Here is a 17,500-nt window from a genome sequence, read left to right as displayed (position 1 = left end):
GAGAGGTCACCTGTACCCCTCTCCCAGGACACGTGAGCCTTACTATGTTCCGCCTGAGAGCATAAGGCTCCTCAGGGGGACTTGAAACCGCCATTCCCTTTGCTTTCCTATTAGGAAAAGGGGAGCTAGAAACTGCCTTCCCCCTTTTCCTGTCATTCTAGCTGCAAATTCTTTGGCAAACTAAACATATTGTACTCTTTCAGCAAAGCAGCCCCATTAGGCTCAATTCATAAAGCTTTTGCACAAATAAACCGCTCTTTGGTTTAGATGTGTGACAGTTGCGTTCCAATCCTTTGGATGAAAATAACTGTCACTTTCCTCCAGGTAGCTATTTTTAGCCCAGGGTGTTTGTTAGCTTTGTGAAATCAGTCTAATGTACCTTCCCCTTCTTAGAGATTTACAGACATAAATTATTATTTAATCTTACCTGTTGGTGTTATAGGGAATCCACTGGCCATTCCAATTGTAATGGCCAACACAATACAAAATAACTGCATTGAGTTTATCATAATTGATTGTCTTTCAACAGACAAAGATTAAACACATCCACACTCCTCGACCTGCTGTGTAATCTGAGGCTCTGCCCTCTCTGCAGTGGAATTTATTGAGTGGGTTATGTGACTATGTGATGTCACAATGTAGTGGGCGGGGCTTAGGGCAGGACTGTTTTTTTCCCTTTTTCTAACACTCTGAATTAGAGATTTCCTTTTATGGCAGTTGGGCATGACTTCAAGCAGGACTTTTTTTCTTGCATTGCAAATATTCAGAAACGTTTACTTTATCTTTAAAACCTAATTAAGTGTTCTTGCATAGCAAGACCACTTACTGTTATCTCACATATATATATTATTCTTATTATAGCTAAATTTACCACCCAAACTCCTCCCACAGCTTTTACACTACATACAAGTAATATACCGAAACGTGCGGATTGTTCCCGATTGGTGTGCTATGACTTTGTGGAACATTCCGCCAAATGATTCATGAAATATCGTAGTTTTTGTGGCAAAATTGTGGTCCCATAGGAATGAATGGCGAAACTAGAGTGTGAGCTGACAAAAGCTGAAAAATCAGGACATGATTTCTAAACTGTCACCACTCCCTCATTTTTAAGCCCACCTACAAAAATCGTATATCAAAACGTTCAGCTATCCCTGCTGCCACTACACATGTCCACGGCTAAGCCATAGTCCTGATAGTTTTCACAATATGACCATGTGTTTGCAACTCACACCATCCATTGACATTCATTGAAACTACACGCTAGACACCTAAAATTTTGAAGGGCAATATCTAAACTGCGACTGTGCCTTCAATTTTAATATTTCAGAGACATACTATGCACCAAAAGCAGGACTTTTTTTCTTGCATTGCAAACATTCTGAAACAGCCATTTCATTTTGTTTTACTTTATCTTTATCTTTATCTTTAAAACCTTTAACCACCTTTAACCACTTACCAACCAGGCTTTTTCTGGAACTTTTTGTTTACATGTTTAAATCATTTTTTTTTGCTAGAAAATTACTTATAACCCCCAAAACATTATACTTTTTTTTTTTTTTTTAGCAGAGACCTTAGGGAATAAAATGGAGATTGTTGCAATCTTATGTCACACAGTATTTGTGCAGCGGTTTTGCAAAGGCAAATTTTTGGGAAAAAATACACTTTATTGAAACCAAAAAAAAAGAAAACACAATATTTTCCCCAATGTTTTGTATAATGTGAAAGATGATGTTACGCCGTGTAAATAGATACCTAACATGTCACGCTTTGAAATTGCACACACTTGTACACTACGGTATTAAAAAATCTCCATAGGCAACGCTGTTTAAGCCCTGTACACACGATCGGTCCATCCGATGAGAACGGTCTGATGGACTGTTTTCATCGGTTAACCGATGAAGCTGACTGATGGTCAGTCGTGCCTACACCTTACAAAGGAGGTCTAGTGCAAGAATTATTGCTCTTGCTCCATCGTTCCTGGTAACACCTTGTGTGGTGCGAATGCCGTTTACATATTGGTGCGTAATTTACATATGTGTACACTTCTGCGAGAGCACGGAGGGATGGGGGCGCTTTAAAACTTTTTTTCCTTTTTTTTAACACTGTCCCTTTAATATTTTTTTCTATGAATTTTTTCATTGTATCTATGGAGGAGCAGTGCGGACACCCTTTGAACAGCAGCATTTTCAACCTGTGTAGGTGGTTGACTATTAGGTTTAGATTGATTTTACATGATTAGTGATTCGTAAAAAAAAATCCTAACTTCAACAAATGTAATGCATCCCAGATTATTTCCTCTTGCATTTAGCCAGAATTACATGCGTTCACGTGCGTTTATTGACATTAATCAGACCCTGGACACCCAGAATTCTCTTTTGTCTTTAAACGCAACTAAACTGACTGCTCTTACATGCAGGTAAAATAGTGAATGGCACTATTGAAAAGTCATTACATACATGTTTCTGCATCTGGAAATGTTTTTTTTAACACAAATAAATGCAGGCTTCACAGAATCAGAGTGAACGAGACCTTAGGGTCGAGACCTTGAGGCTAAAAGCTGACCCCTGTTAGTGTTTAATGATTTGTTTCAACCCTCTAACTGTCCCTCTTACTGGACAGCCTGGTCTGTTAAAGGAGGTTAAAAAGTAACACACTATTCCTCCTAATGACACCAATGATGGGGCATAATTCCTCCCACTAATACCAATGATGGGTCACTATGACTCACAATGACACCATCGATAGGACATTTTTTCTCCTAATAACACCATCGATGGGGCATAATTTCTCTCACTGACTTTAATGATGGTGCATTTTTCCCCCCACTTATGCCAGGGCAATTTCTACTCTGGCTGACCACAGTCTGGCCCACCTAAAGTATGTGCAGCACATGAGCTTATTATCACTAGGCGTGAAATGTGTCAGTGGATATGTGGCAGTCATGTTGGGTGCTGCCATGAAAACCTAAGGAGCATTGGAATGTTGGCAGTAGCTTTAATTGATTTAATCTTGACACACAGATTTTAAATATCCTTCCATGTAACCAGTGTTAATTGTGTTGACTTAAACATTTTAGTCGACTAAATGAATACTATTTTAGTAGACTAAAATACGAGATGAATAAAATACGACTAAAACTAAAATACCATTTTAGTCAAAAGACTGAAACCTCTTACACACGACTGGTTTTCCCGACACGAAAACTGCCAGGAGAGCATTTGGCCGGGTATCCCGGCCGTGTGTATGCTCCCTAGCAGTTCTTCCATCAGGAAAACAGCCGTGCAATGGCACCCCAAATGGGACAGGGGTTAAGGCCGTTTAGGATATTCCCTTTCCGAACACAAGGCAGCTACCGACACACCACAATCCGGCGAACACGACCCATAAGAATCCCCCCCCCCCCCCAATAACGAGACACACTGCTCTGTTTGAGGTTCAACAGGAATTACCCTTTTTTGAGAAGTACAGGCTCTTATATACAATTTAGGATACTGCAGTAACCAAATGAACAATGACCCAACTCCACCCACAACATCACACAATGTTTACCTAATGAGCCCCCCAATACACATCATCCTCAATGCATCTCTTTAGCAGACATCCTGACTCCAGGGCCTGACCTAGTTTACATGAGCTAATTAACCACAGCTGATGACTCAGACACCTGACCTTTAGGCTGTCTGCTAACTTTCAATACACATTATCACAGTAGACCTTCAGACAATACAGGGTCAATTAGCACAAGCCACAATGAAAGATCCTTAGAAGTTAGTCTGGATTCAATTTACATTACACAGGCAGCCAGGTAGCTGGAGGTGATGACATTAACATCTTTCAATTCACCTGTTGAGTTCAGAATCAACAAACAGTAATTAGTTCTTTACAGATATCCTGGAATATATTGTGAATTACAGACCCATGTTAAAGCAATCCAAGATATATTCTGAATGTCCATTATTTTCTGGCTCATACTTTCTAAGAGCTTCTGGGTTCCACGGGCCCTCCCTTTACAAGCCGGGAATCCCGACGGGAAAATAGAGAACCCTGCTCTCTATTTTCCTGTCGGGATTCCTGGCACAGTGTTTCCTGATGAGAAAACCGGTCGTCTGTATGCGGTGGAAAAACCATGCATGCTCGATAACACTTCGATGCATGCGCGGTAGCATACAAGGTTAGTGTGGGGTGTAGCAAGATGGCGACGACGTCATCGAATGTGACGAGACACCGGCTCTTTGTAAACGATGATGTCACCGCGTTCTTACCATTCAAAAAAACTGTGGTTCTTTTGAGTGGCCATCTGTATACACGGCTTTGCAAGGCAAGCTTGCCAGGAATCCCGTCAGGAAAACCGTCATTTTTTTTCCTAACAGGATTCCCGGCCGTGTGTACAGGGCTTAAGACTAAAACTAAATAGAAATTTGACTTCAAAATTAACACTAGTCTGCAGTGTATGTTCAAACCTCAATACCATAAATAATAACATATTCGATTTTTCACTCCAGCAGCAGAGTTTGGAAATTGTAGAGAAATATTAACTAATGAATTACAATTTAATTACACCCATTAGATTTTAGACTACTAAAAAAGCAGAGCTTTTTTTCTCATAAAATAGGTGCAGGAACTCAACCACGACCCCGTTCAGATTTCACAAACAGTAGAAGAGTCTTAAGGAGGCATTAAATACCAGGATTGCATTACATACAGAGTGCAGAGTTCAGGTGGTTACACACAGAGTGCAGAGCTGTCACTTGTAAACACAGAAACCAGACTTCTGTGTTTACAAGTGATTGTGGTGAGAAGGCACCAAAGGGTCTGAGCCAAAGGTGGTGGAACTGAGTTCCCCCTGAAAAAAAGCACTTGGTTTGTATTGCTGATCACTAACTCATTGATACAATACATGAAGTGTATGCTTGCTAATTCAGTTTAAAGGGGTTGTAAAGGAAATGTTTTTTTTCTCCCTAAATAGCTTCCTTTACCTTAGTGCAGTCCTCCTTCACTTACCTCATCCTTCCATTTTGCTTTTAAATGTCCTTATTTCTTCTGAGAAATCCCCACTTCCTGTTCTTCTGTCTGTAACTACACACAATAATGCAAGGCTTTCTCCCTGGTGTGGAGAAAGCCTCTTGAGGGGGGAGGGGGCGAGCAGGCAAGTCAGTTCACTCTCTACTTTGCAGATAGAGAAAGGAGCTGTGTGTTAGTTGGCGTCCTGACACTCCTGCTGGCCCCCTCCCCCCTCAAGAGGCTTTCTCCACACCAGGGAGAAAGTGTTGCATTACTGTGTGGAGTTACAGACAGAAGAACAGGAAGTGAGGGTTTCTTAGAAGAAATAAGGACATTTAAAAGCAAAATCAAAGGATGAGGCAAGTGAAGGAGGACTGCACTAAGGTAAAGGAAGCTATTTAGGGAAAACAATGTTTTCCTTTACAACCCCTTTAACTTCTTATTTTTCAGGTCGTGAAGCATTGTGGGATTATTGAGAATACACATAGGAACACTTGATCATCTGCTTCAGTGGAAAGAGGAAAATGTTTGAGACTGAGTCCACTCCTAGGACTCTGCTTATTTTATGTGTGGATGTTTTTTCGTCTCACTTTTCATTAGTCTGATGTATAAAAGTGTTTGAAAGAAACGCTGCTGCCAATTCCATTCCAGCTGTCTTTTTTTCCATAGGAAGGGAAGAGTGTGGCTGGTTAGTATGGTACGCAAATCACCTTTCAGACCTTTTCATGGTTGACATTTTCTGTTTCCCGACACTGAGAATCTGCCACTTTGTTCTCATTTTCTTCTGTTTTAAAGCCATACAATATCTTCTTGTAGTGTACAATCCATCTTGCCCCATGCTGAAAATCAGCAATATTATTATTTTTTTTAAATTGAGTGTTTAGCGGAATCCTGATAGCAGACTCTTTTTTGCAGGAAGCTATTTATACAGTTAAAAATATTTCTTTATGTACATCGCAATTTAAATATTTATATTTTTGGTTTGTGTATGTTCTGTAAATTATTATATGCACAACATTAAGCTATTCTGGCTTAAAGCTAATATCAAACAGTATATGTTATTATAAATCAAACATTGTACTAAAATATAAAATAAAAAGCAACCATCACACACAAATATATAGTACACAAGAACTTGTTAGCTGAACACCGAAAAGGCAAATCACCAATCCTCAAACATAAATATAAGACGGTAAAAAGGTGCAGCGCACCGTATTATGCCGCGTATACACAAGTGTTTTTCATGACGAGAAAAATTGCATTTTTTAAATTAGTCGTGAAAAACGATCGTGTGTAGGCTCCAGTAATGCATCCTATGCCAGTGTTTCTCAACTCCAGTCCTCAAGGCACCCCAACAGGTCATGTTTTCATGCTCTCCATTATTTTGATCAGTTTCACTGCCTTAGTAATTACCACAGCTGTTTCATCGGAGGGAAATCCTGAAAACATGACCTGTTGGGGCGCCTTGAGGACTGGAGTTGAGAAACAGTGTCCTATGCATTAAGATGAAAAAACATCCAACGGTACCCCCCCCGTTTTACTTACCTGACCCCTCGAAAAACACGCGTGCGTCCACGTGATCCTCTTCGGTTTCCCAGCCTGGCCGTTGATTGGCTAGACTGGATGGATTGATAGCAGTGCACTGCTGTCAATCACAGCGGATGACGCGGCACGCCGGGGGGGCGGGGCCGAGTGATACAGTCGGCGGCTATGCCCGCCGCTGTATCACGGGAGCGCGCTCGCAAAAGCTTTCCACCATGCGAGCTCGCTCACATGAAGATTGAAAGCTTTTGCGAGGAGGAGCCGAGACAGCCACCGAGGGACCCCAGAAGACAGGGTTAGGGGACACTCTGTGCAAAACGAGCTGCACAGTGGAGGTAAGTATAACATGTTTGTTATTTTTATTTTATTTTTTACTTTGCCTTTAGTGTTCCTTTAAGTAGTGGTCTAGGCATGCGATATTTAAGGAATCTAAAAGTATAATAGCCTACTTTTAAGTAGTCTCTGCCTTTTTTTGGATCAGTTCTCTCAACAGTAATGCATAGAAACCTAAATATGGAAATCATTGGGGTTGATTTACTTACTTTAAAGTATAACTAAAGGAAAAACAGGACAGAGTGGAGATTGATAAGATCACCTTTCAGTTTTTATTGCGGTCTGTGCCCCCAGTTAGGCAGAGTCACCCTCTCTATTTGTCCCGTTTACCATTATAATTGAAAGTGAAAGAAAATCAGAAATTTTCGGTTGTCCCCAGAAAAGTAATGGAGGAGAAATCTTTCATTGGACACAGATGGCAAAAAAAAAAAAAAAAAAAGACACCACCTGACTGGGTTATATCCCTTCCTTACTCTGTCCAAAATTACTTTGGCAAATAGACTGTAATTCGCACGTGGCTTGAGAGCTTAGTACATGAAGTAGTGCTTCACTTTACAAAGAATATGCGGGGGGGGGGGGCATTTTTGCTGTGAAAGTCTGGATGATAAAAGTCCGCAGAGCTCCCCCACATTTACTAAGCTCTGGAGCAACTTTACGTGCAAAGTGCAGTCTATGTGCCTCTTGTAAATTCACACCATTATCTGTAGTAAAATCTATCTATTTTCTACTGTCATTTCTCCAGATTTTTTTTTATTTTACAAACATTTACATGTTTGTAAACAAGGGGTGATTGTACCAATTCATGCTCAGGAAAGGTTCCAAAAAGTTTTTCTTTTGATTTCAATAATTTTTATTGATTTTATGATGGTTGCAAAGTTTTTACTCAATCCTTGTGAAAAAAGAAATGGTGAACTGCCCTGTGAGGGAGATGACAGACACAGCCTGGCCCAGTGAGCAGTTTCCTGAGCGTTGTATTCTGAATAGGGCTGTTACTGATCAAAATTTTTGTGTTCGATTAATCGATTTTTTTTTAATCGATTAATCGACTAATTTCGATTAATTATAACGCACATACAGATCCAACTACTTTTAGCTGATCTACTCCTTGCAGGCTGATTCCCAGTGCAGCTACCAACCACTGGAAAAATGGATAGCAGGATACAAAAAACACACAAAGGCAGCGCTCGATGGGAATAGCATTAATACTTTTATAGTCTTCAAGTAGGTAACAAAATAAATATTGCACTGGAGATAAAAATCAATGTAGCTACATAAACTGTAAAAATGGTGCGAGTAATACCAAACGGTAACAAAAGCAGTCATAAAAACATGTAGCCAAGTATGATACTGGTATAAAAATGTGTACAACGATGCCACTGCTGAGAAGTTAACATCAGTCCGTCGGCATGTAGATGTCCCGTGAAGGGAACTATCACAACTCCCAGTGGATGGTTGTAGAATCCCACGTTGATAGAGGGAAGTGTAACAGCCCTTGCGTGTGGCAGATAGTAAGGTCCAGCCGACATGCAGATATGAAGGCACTTCAGATGGATACGGCAAGCCCCGCTGGTATCCGTGACGTCACCGGATCTCCAACGGAATTCCCTGAAGCCGGCGGAGAATTGAGTGCCAATCAAAATAATTTTGATCGATTCACAGCCCTAATTCTGAACTGAGAGAATCTTAAAGCAAGAGTGACTTTTACATATGTACAAAAGTGCATTATTTTAGATTACAGTGAGCACTATGTTGTTTCTTTGTGTCTGCATATGTAGATTGATCCTGAAAGCCTTGATCCTTTTACCACCATTGGAGGATTGACGGCCCCCATGCTGACATTAAAAGGAATTTTTTTTCCAGTGTGTGAATACCCATATGAGTGAAGGTGATGATGATGATGGTATTCACTGGAACACAAATGCATAGTTGTTTTCATCACTTGTGGAAGATAATAAAGGGTTAAAGATTAGTGGATTTGGACCCTGTTACTTTTTTTTGGAGTTATGGATGTTTGAACACCGCCTTTTTTTTTTTTTTTTGGGAGATATTACAGCTTTGGTGTGTTGGAAAGACCATCGGTCACATACACAGTTGAACACTAGATATAATTTGCACACACAGGTGGATCGGGTTCATCATTATTGCATTTGATGATTGTTTTGTATGATTAATTTTCTATATTTTGATACATTCTGCTTGTATTATTTACATAACCAATTCTCATTTTACAAAGTATGGTATTAGTTAAAGTGTATGTAAAGCCACTCTCATCCTTTCTAAACTACTGCCATAGTGCTGATCTATAAGGATATACATGTCTCCTTACCTGTCAAATGTCTCCCTACTGTCTGTTATAAGAACTGAAAAACTGCAGATTCTGTGGGTGGGTCTGGAGCTCGGTGGGTGGAGTCCTGATGTCAGTAGACTCCCCGCCCACCTCTACACTCCCCTTGTCAACATGCATTTTCTCCTGTGTATTCCGTACACTAAATTCTGCTATGATCACTAATGTCCGTTTATCTCACAAAAAAAAAAAAAAAAAAAAAAAAAAAAGAGGATTGCTCAGGGCTGGATTAACGCTTTGTGGCAAGACTGGGTACAGATTATAGGAAATCGTATACCCTACATTGTGACAGCAAAAAAATAAAAATAAAAATTCGGGTTTTCATCCACTTTAGTTAAGCATACAAAGTGAAACATTTGTATAGCATAGGTCTTAAAATCACAGGGGTGGATTCAGTAAGCAATTGCGTCTGCGTAACCATATTTACGCAGCGCAATTGCTTAGTTGCGCCGGCGTAACGACTTTTCTGTATTCAGAAAGCTCGTTACGCCGACTGCAGCCTAAGATATGACTGGCATAAGGCTCTTATGCCGTCGTATCGTAGGCTGCATTCTTACGATGGCCGCTAGGTGGCGTTCCCGTAGTGGTCAGCGTAGAGTATGCAAATTGCATACTAACGCCGATTCACAACCGTACGCAGTCTACGTCGTTTACGTTCGTCGTGTTCCGTGTAAGGCTGCTCCTGCTATTAGCAGGGGCAGCCAATGCCAAGTATACCCGTCGTTCCCGCGTCGCGATGTTTGAAAATTACGTCGTTTGCGTAAGTGAATTGTGAATGGCGCTGGACGCCATTTACGTTCAAGCAAATGACGTCCTTGCGACGTCATTTGCCGCAATGCACGTCGGGAAAGTTTCCCGACGGAGCATGCGCACTACGTTCGGCGCGGGAACGCGCCTAATTTAAATGATCCACGCCCCCCTACGGGATCATTTAAATTACGCGCCCTTACGCCGGGCAGTTTTAAGGAGCGCCCGCGCACATTATGTAGCTACTGCTTCATGAATGAAGCGTAGCGCAGGTAATTTACGGAGGCGCAGCGTTAAAACGGTACGCTGCGCCTCCGTAAGAGGGCGCAAGTCGTACCTGAATCCACCCCATAGTGTGCGATTTTACCGCGATTTCGGCCGCAATTTAATGTAAATCGCGGCCCGAAATCGCAAAAAGTAGTACAGGAACTACTTTTTGAAATCGCAGATGCGGCGTCGCACTGATTAGGACAGTGCCATTGCCGACAATTGCCGCCGATTTGAGATGCGATTTGACATGTCAAATCGCATCTCAAATCGTTCCAAATCGTACCCAGTGTGAACCAGGGCTCAGGGACACATTGCATCCAACTTTAGGGTGGAACATGTAACATACTCCCAATGCTGCAGCCACTGCCCCCCTTCCTGTGGCAGCAGTGCGTACTAACTGTGCATGGCTCTGCCCACACTGATGCATCATTGATTCACAGCCCTGTGTGTAAATGAACTACAAGCCCCTAAACCCTAGCAGCTATCGGCTTGTAGTTGTCAATGAACTACCAAGTCGCTGTCATAGTTCATTGAGTCTTCCTGTCAGCGAGTATTGGCTTGCCCGTACAGGATGAACAGGTAAGCAGATACAATGGCAGTGTGCAAGAAACCTGCATAACATCAGCAAGCTTCTGGTCGCTTGTGCAATGCTTTACAGGCTCCGCCTACCAAAATAATGCACATTTATTTACTTGCAAAAAGACGTGAATTTATTATTTTTTGTAGAAATGTGAACTTATCCTTTAATGCATTCCTTGCATTATGGTAAAAAAATAAAATGTTTAGACCAGTTTTGGCCACTCACACCCCCCTTTACTTGCCTGAGCCCTCATTCAATCCATCGCTGTGCACATCTTCTCTCCCCTCACTTCTGTGTCTCACTGGCTTTGCTGGGGCCCATGGCACCCACTGCTGAAAATCAAATCCAGTGACAGGGGGGTGGGGCTGAGTGCCACTGTCTTTGTCAATGGTCACAGCTGTGGGGCTTAAGAGTGAGCATGCACATGAGATGATCAACGTTATTCACTTTGCCTGTCAATGGTGATAATGTTGTGGCCAATTGGTGTAGGTCTACTGCAATAACTTGGCTTCTGCCTGGTCCACTATAGACCTGCAACTATAGCTTTCGTGCAAGAGATTCACTACCTTTAGGCTGGATTCACACTTGTGCGGTGCGAATTCCAGCTCTGTTATCTCTGCAAGAGATGAGAACTGTTCAGCAGATCATCTCAGTTTTAGCTGCGAATTTGGAGACCTAAGAGAGGGGAGGGGGAGAAGTGTATTGAGGCGAATGAGAGAAATCCTGATGAGAAATTAAAACATTTGCAAATCAGATGCGTGCCCATAAGATAATGGGCCTGAATTTGCACCTGAGCCGCACCGCAATGCCTAGAAAACGCACACATTTTTTGGGCAATGCGCAGTGCGAATACATCCCACATATGTGAACCAGTCTCATTAAAATCAATGTATATTATAATGTTATGGAAATTGGATGCGGTTTAAGCCGCACTCAATTCGCATAGGTATGAACCCGGCCTTAATAGCAAACATTGAGAGACTATTCACACCAGCTGCTGTCCTACAATGCAGGTGTGCGGCGCAATGCAGCAGGACAACTGCAGTGTAGTTGTGCTGATCACACTTTTCCTTTTACCAAATTTTATTGAAATCTCAGTGACATTTCATAAAGTTCTACTGGCAGCCGACGATGTGATGTGTGGATTGTCTTGCACGTCATGGTGTTGTACGTCCTGCCATTATTATTTTTTAGCACGCACCACCATAACGTGGTGGTGTGATCTGGGTATATCGGAGAGAAGGCATTTTGCTTTGTCTGTGCTGGAAAAGTCATTCAATGCAGTCCCAGTGCACCTGGTGTGACCAAGTCCTTAGTGATACTCCCTATCTATTCACACAACAGGGCAGTTCTGTAGTGCCATTTTATTCAAGCCTACATCACACCCCGAACATTCATATTCCAGGTTGCTTGAAGACCTTTTACTGCATAGCTCCTGAGCCTAAGACCCCTTTCACACTGAGGAGTTTTTCAGGCAGTACAGCGATAAAAATAGTGCTGCTATACCGCCTAAAAAACTCCTGCCCTGCATACTCAATGTAAAAAACCCGAGGGCTTTCACACTGAGGCGATGCGCTGGCAGGAGAGAAAAAAATCTCCTGCCAGCAGCATCTTTGTAGCAGTGAGAGGAGCCGCGTGTATACCGCTCTTTTCCATTTAAAACAAAAGGAAACTGCGGTAATACCACCCGCAATGCGCTTCTGCAGAGGCGCATTGCGGGCGGTATAAACCCTTTATCGGCAGCTAGCGGGGGTTAATACAGCACTGCTAGCGGCCGAATCCCACTGCAATTCCGACGGTTTAGCGCCACCGCCCCAGTGTGCTTTCACTTTCAAATACACCCAGTTACCAAATAGCTGCAAAAGGCAGCCCCATTAAAATTGGAGGCTGATGGCTCTTTGCAGCTAATCAAGCCCATGCGCATGTAATCACTCATGCAGCGATCACATGCAAGTGATTGACCCTGGACAGAGGCTGCCTGAATCCAGGGCTGATCACTGCATGAGAAATTATATACCAATAGGTGCGAGAGCCAGCAGCTTCTCACTGCTTTCAATGGGGCTGCCTCTCTCATTCAATCGGCGAGTGGGTGCATTCAGAAAGGTGAATGCACCCCCAATTCCTTGGATTTTATGCCCAAATGCTGATGCTCATGCTTCTCCCCTTCAGTTATTTCCCCCCCCCCCCCCCCAAAAAAAAACACTTCTCCGGAGTACCTGGGACTAATACTTACATTCTCCTTCAACAGAACATATTTGTCTGGTTCTATGTTCGTTAAATGTTTTGCACCCTTGGTTGTCCCTTTATGAAACTGTATCTACAGCTATTCCGGTGGACCCTTTTGAAACAACCCATGCTCAGTTTTCTCCACTCTGGAAATCATCGCCCTCTGCTGGGAGGTTAGCTCCACTACCTAGAGCCTCTTTTACTTCTTATTACCATAACACAAATCTCCCTGGCTTACAATCCTGAGCTTTGTACCCTTCCCTCCCTTTAGCAGGGTTGCAGATTGCCAAATCACCCATTTTACAAGCTCAGAAGCCATTCTTCACTCACCTTCTCAAAAACCTTGCTTTTGTAACAGTAAAATCCATTCACTACTTAGTACTAGTAAAGGTCTCCAATTACATACCTGCCTTGCAGACTTGTTCTTGAAGATCTCCAATCACCAAATTAGGCATATCCCAACCTTCAGGAGGTTTGGGTGCTCCTTGGGGCATACAGGTAACCTCACCCAGGCTATCCAATTTATAATAATAGGTGTTAACTTTCTCATGTTAGACGATAGATAACCTTATCTTGCAACTGCTTCCGTTTGGAACTGCTAAAGGCAGTACCCCTTAGTACTACCGCAGGTCTTGATTTGACCTTGTACACTCTCTTCCCAACACCTTGGCTCTTGCATTCTCTTTGCAAGAAACTATTCTTCCTGGTCACCCACTGCAACCCTCTGGGGCCTTCTTTGAGTGCCATTACCAACAGAGTGCCCTTCTTTTGTGTTCAAGGTTACTCCTTTGAAAGGTCACTTGTACAAATGGGGGTCTTCATTTCTCTCTTGCCCCTGGTAGCCTCAGGCCCCACCTTTTCTTGGATTACATGGGGACCAAGTATCCTGGAAGGCAGGCAGTTCATCTTGCTCCCCTGGAGCACTACTCTCCTTCTGTGGGACCATTATTCTCCCTCCCCATGTTCAAGCTGAAGGCATACCAAACTATTATAATTAACCTTATGGGTGGGGGGTGTCAAGACTCATTTATAGCCATCTAACCTCTTCCTCACAGGATGGCCCCTTTATGGACTTCCTTCCTACTGTTTCACATGGCTGGGTGGTCATTTTAATCTTTTTCTAGGACTTCTGCCCTCGGGAATGAGTCTCACCTTCCTCCCCTGAGCTGTCCAGGTTCTTGGCCATTCTATAGCATCTAGCACCTGATCCTCTGTTAACATCTTTCAATACTGGTGGCTGTTTTGAGCTTCTACTGTAAGTGGTCAGTTGACTCTTCTAATTTTTCTGTGGGTCTCTTGCAGCCGCTTTAGCCATTTTGCTGCTCCTCCCTTAAATAAGTGCTTGGGGACATCCCCTTGGTCTAGGAATCTATTCCCGTGGCCTGTAATGTTTGATTAACCACTTAACCCCCGGACCATATTGCTGGTCAAAGACCAGAGCACTTTTTGCGATTCGGGACTGCGCCGCTTTAACTGACAATTGTGCGGTCGTGCGACGGTGGCTCCCAAACAAAATTGGCGTCCTTTTTTCCCCACAAATAGAGCTTTCTTTTGGTGATATTTGATCACCTCTGCGGTTTTTATTTTTTGCGCTATAAACAAAAATAGAGCGACAATTTAGAACATTTTTTATATTTTTTACTTTTTGCTGTAATAAATATCCCCCAAAAATATATAAAAAATGAAAACTTTTCCTCAGTTTAGGCAGATACGTATTCTTCTACATATTTTTCGTAAAAAAAAAAATCGCAATAAGCGTTTATTGATTGGTTTGCGCAAAAGTTATAGCATTTATAAAATAGGGGGTATTTTTATGGCATTTTTATTAATATATTTTTTTTACTAGTAATGGCGGTGCATTGCCATGAAATGAGATTTGCCATGAAATGTGATGGTCCGCCTCCATCACATCCTATTGGCTCACTCCTGTCACGTGACAAACGTCATCAGTCTCAGCTAGGCTATCATAGGGAGAGGATCTCCTCTCCCTGTGATAGCTGAAGCTGCACGGAGCTGTTAGCGTAGACCTGTATGCGCAGTAGTAAATTTAGCTTACTCGCGCACCCAGGGAGGTCAACCCCCGTGCAGCTCTTCAAAGGGCTAAGAGAGAGGAGAGGGGGGCAGGCAGATGGGAGGCTGCTCCATTATACAGGCTGCCCATGGTGTGTGTATGTGTGCTGCTGGTCACACAGCCTGAGAGCAGGAGGAGGGGAGAGGCAGCCTATAGATGTGTGTGAGATCATTGTTTCTATACATTGTTACACCAGCAATGCACTCACTGCAACACAGGCTGCTCCTCACAGAGCTGTGCATATCACACTGGCTTCTCCTTCCTAACAGTATATGTAATATGTTACACCACAAGCCCAACACTAGTGCACTGCCTGCTCCCAGTTACAGGCTGTGCATGATGTATATACCTCGACACACAGCCTGAGGGGCTTTCTCCTGCCTCATATAGCACCAGCTCCGTTCAGCTTCAGCTATCACAGGGAGAGGAGATCCTCTCCCTATGATAGCCTAGCTGAGACTGATGACGTTTAAATATGTCATGTGACAGGAGTGAGCCAATAGGATGTGATGGAGGCAAACCATCACATTTCATGGCAATGCAGCGGCGATCAGCGATTTTTTTTTCGGTACTGCGACATTATGGCGGACACTTCAGACACATTTTTGGGATCATTGGCATTTTTATAGCGATCAGTGCTATAAAATGCATTGGATTACTATAAAAATGCCACTGGCAGTGAAGGGGTTAACACTGGGGGTGGGGAAGGGGTTAAGTATGTCCCTGTGTGTTATCTTACTGTGGGGGGGGGGGGGGGTGGCCTCACTAGGGGAAACACTGATCCTCTGTTCATACATTGTATGAACAGAAGCATTTCCCCCGCTGACAGGACCGAGAGCTGTGTGTTTACACACACAGCTCCCGGTCCCCTCTCTGTAACGAGCAATCACGGGTGCCCGGCGGCGATCGAGCCCGCCGGGCACGCGCCCCTAGTGGCCGCTCGAAAAGCGGACGTATAGCTATGGGCTCTTGCCCAGGAGAGCCGACCTGCCGCCGTATAATGACGGTGGCTGGTCGGCTAGTAGTTAAAGTAATAGGAATTTTGACAAAAAAAAACCTACAAATGGGCATTTATGAAATATTGGTACATCTTCTTTGCCCCAAACTAACCATGTTATAGGAATTCTATGTGGTGTTGCACCTGCCACACCAAATCATGGAGAAAGTGCTATGCAAGTGTTTAATTTGGTGCATGCTATTGGATGTTATTAATCAAACAATTGCCCCATGCTATAACTTGTAAAGTGGTCTAAAATGTATGCCATTAGCACAGTGGTAGAAATACTTTTAAGGTGTGAAGTGGACTAGATGCACATTAGTCTAAATAGTAGCAACTGTCTTAATTTACAACCAGGAATTGCAAAATTATATTTGATCCATTTTGAAAAATGTATGATCTACTGACCAGTGTAGACAGGCAACGCACCTCCAATTGGCACATAAACATCAGAAGTGGACCATGGAGCAATTAAAGAAGAAGGTGGCCGGGTCTGATGTTTTCAAGATTTGTTTGAAAAACTTAAACGTCTGAGGTGTTGCCTTGGCCTTCAAAAATATTCCAGATCTCTGAGCATCCAATTTGTGGCACGTGCTGGAAAGAAGTCTGATCCATGGAAGCTTCCAACTTCTGCTATATACTACAGGAGTGGTAAGGTTATGGTTGATCAGTGTACATACACATAGCGCCTATATAAAATCTCAAATGTATTTTACACATCTATCTTACATTAAACAATCACATGTAAAGACTTTGTCTGAAATCCACTCTGGTAAAGAAAATCTATCCTCACATCAAAAACACATTCATTCTATATTAACCACCTTAGAATAGCTAGATAAAACATACATTTTTGACAATCCATTAGAAGCTTACTTGAAAATGTTTCTTTTTAGGTTGTGAGGCCTGCCTGCCATCTCTTTTCCTCACTCCCTGGATTCCCTAAATGCTTTGCAGATCCTCTAATATTTACTTTAAATATCTAAAAGATTATAAATCCCATGGTACCTTGCTGCCTGCAAGCAAAGATTCCTGTACGACTCCACAAAACTCCTCCTCTCAGCACCTATGCATGCAAGTCAGAAGGCAGGCTCTGTTCATTCTGCGACACAGTAGTACATAGTATACACAGACTGCAAGGACATAATTATTTCTATCCATTGCCTATGAACTTATTTGAAATGTGTCTGCTTACTTTAAGTATCCCCACACATTTAGGAGGCAAACCTTTCCTAGTCAACCCATTCTTCATTTATGAATCACTTTAAAATTGATAGAGAGAGACTATAGTATAGATTTTCTCTGAATTAAGAGAAGCAGCAGGGTTGTCATGCTTAACCAGTCCCTTAGCTCAAATTAACACCCACAGCACCAGAAGGTTACCCC

The sequence above is a fragment of the Rana temporaria genome, chromosome 3 (assembly GCF_905171775.1).
Source record: "Rana temporaria chromosome 3, aRanTem1.1, whole genome shotgun sequence".
Lineage (NCBI taxonomy): Eukaryota > Metazoa > Chordata > Amphibia > Anura > Ranidae > Rana > Rana temporaria.
Note: the sequence above shows the minus strand (reverse complement) of the source record.